Genomic DNA, 2984 nt, shown 5'->3' with positions numbered 1-2984 from the left:
GATTATAGAGAACAACATAGACTGATAAACAGGGACAGATCCAAAGACAGAGAAACAGCGATCAGACTATCACTCCCCAGAGGGAAAGTAGGGGAGGGAGGGGGTAAGGGAAAGAGATCAACCAAAGGACTTGTATTCATGCATATAAGCCAAACCAATGGACATGGACAACAGGGGGATGAGAGCATGAGTGGGGGGGGGAGAATGGGGGTTAATGGGGTGGATGAGGACACATTTGTAATACCTTAACTAATAAAAAAAATAAAAAAGATAAAAAATTAAAAAAATCAAGACAGAAAAGACTACATGCAATATACTTTATATAAAATTTTAGGGAATTCAAATTGATTTAAAATGATGGAAAGCAGATCAGAGATTGCCTGGACTTGGGGTGGTTGAAGTCACACATTTTCAAGGAGAAAGAAAAAAAACTTACAGGTGATAAAACTATACTGTGTCTTGATATGGGTGTTGATATGGGTGTATATTTCTGATCAAAGTATCTAAATTATATACTTTAGATGGCTGCAATATAAATTTATATAGTATATAAATCATACTGTAATAAAATAGATTATACAAAAAATTGAAAAATTTAGTCTAAACCTTTTTCATAGAAGAAAATGAAGTAAGCCATGTAACTGTAAAAATAATGCCAGGATGGCATATGAAGGCATTGCAATATTATTGTGAAATATACTCTAAATGAGGCACATACAGCATGTGACATTCTGTGCTCTACAATGTGGTGGAACAAGGCTCCAACAGAAATTCTGAAAGCACTTTCTAGAAACTTCACATTAGATCCAACCATGACCTCCTGGTTCATAGGTTGATGCTCAACCACTGAGCCACAGCCAGGCAACATCGCATTCTTGACCTGGTGAAGTGAGATTTCACACAGACATTGTACTGTGGCCAATAATGCCCACTCATCAATTAGACGAATTCACTGCGGCAGAGAGCAGCCAAGCAGCGATGATGTGGGTCATTTTTACAGAGCGTTTTCAAAGAGCAAGAGGCCCACAGAAGTCCTGTGGTCCACTAAACTGGGATTAATCTCATCAGCCCTCCCCTGGGCCCTCAGTGCTCTCAGCCCTCCATGCACTTGGCAGCTCCATTCTGTTTCTATTCACCACCACAAGGCTTCCACATTTCCCCAGGCACCTCCCACACACTCACCAGATGTCTCTGCTTCCTGCTTCACAGCAAACCATGGAGCTCAGCAGTCCCGGATTTGCTAATACACTTGCCCACTCTACCTCACCATGATCTATTTTGGAGAATTCTCTTCCCTGGCTCAAGGTTAATTTGTTCCTCCCATTTTAACGTAGTATTTCTGCTTCTTGCTCACTATTGGTCAGTGCATCTCATTTAGGGCCCCATAATGACTTGAAGGTGATGTCAGGGTCCAGGATAAGTTCCTAATGCATCCCAGCCCCTGGCTTCATTCAGACGCTTGTCCACTCTTGTCAGAATATTTAAATTGTCCTGTAAGTGTCCTCATGCTTCCAGATGCAACCCTGAAAACCATACACCTGCCCGACCTGGCATTCTAAGGCACACATCTCATGTCACTCCTCATTGCTTATGTAACAGGGCAGACAGCACACTCCGACATCTCACAAAGTAACTTTCTAGTCTTTTTTTTATGTTATCCCCACCCTCTACCCTTCAACATATTTCCAACACTTTACCTCAAATTATTTAAGAACTCATGTTCTCCTTGTTGCCTTTGTAGCCATGGTTAGCTGTGCCTGGAAAACCATTCAGCATCCCTACCACCACCACTACCTGCTTCCATTGCACTTACCAACATGGTAGACTGTGCTGGTGGCCCCAGCTCTTCATTTCCCCCAACATGTGGGGGGTTCTGTGCCACACATTGGCCCTGGGATTAGCCATATCAGGCAGCGGGGAGCACAGGGGAGACAATGGACCCCCAGCTGACCTAAGGACCTGAGAAACAATAAACGGCTGCTGTTCTAAGCTGCTAATCTCTCCCATGGTTTGTTACACAGCAATGGCTGACTAAACCTGTGTCAATCATCTTTGTTTCCAAGAAAGAGCATAATTGCTAAAAATTTGTTAGATGAATCAATAAAGTGAAATAGTGTATATTTACTAACACCCACTCCTCTTCCCTACACTTTTAGCAATTTTTACTGTATGATTTCAGCACTTATTAAACATTTAGAAATGATAGACATATTACTGCAAAGTATAAACTATAATATAAAACATGTTATTGTAAAAATAGGGCTTAAAAAGTATGGAATATCCTGATTGCTAATTCTTATCAGGCCCAAGGATATAATGAAATGTGTAACCTGTGCTTATTAGAATGCTTGATTTGATGACTATGATGACACTACACATAATACAACTATAAAATTCAGATAATATTACCACTTGTGAAAGGGCAATACAGTGTAAACTGAGACATGAATTGACTTGAATTTGCATGAATGTGAGCTCCAGAGCCAGTCCATTGTCAACTCTAATACCAGTTCATTTTATGGAAATTAGAAGGGGAAATATTGAGGTGCTTCCTAGTATTTCTCTTTACAAATTAACTTGTAATGAGTCTTAAGCAGTTGCCCTCAACATAATCTCTCTTCTACATCAGTTATTCAAACATTAGCCTCTCTAATTTTAATAAAATTACAATAGCATTTTGAGCCCTTGTTGCCACATGCCATAGGATTACTAATGACACGTTTTAGGTTATCCAACCAGTCAAGCATTCTGTCATCTGCAAATTTGGCTATGTTATTAATGAAGCTTCACAAACTCAAGGGCATTGTCATACATTTAATTTCTCAAATATTGTAATAATAGAAACAACATACAAGAAAAATATCTTTATGAATACATATAAAATTAAGTTTTTTGCCTGGCATGCAGTAATTCATACATATATTAATTCAACAAATATTTTTAGGGCCAAATAAAATCAAAGGTAGAAGATGAAAAAGAGAAAT

Source organism: Myotis brandtii, unplaced genomic scaffold, assembly GCF_000412655.1.
Source record: "Myotis brandtii unplaced genomic scaffold, ASM41265v1 scaffold1304, whole genome shotgun sequence".
Taxonomy (NCBI): Eukaryota; Metazoa; Chordata; class Mammalia; order Chiroptera; family Vespertilionidae; genus Myotis; species Myotis brandtii.
The sequence above is the reverse complement of the archived record's forward strand: the minus strand, read 5'-3'. Positions refer to the sequence as shown.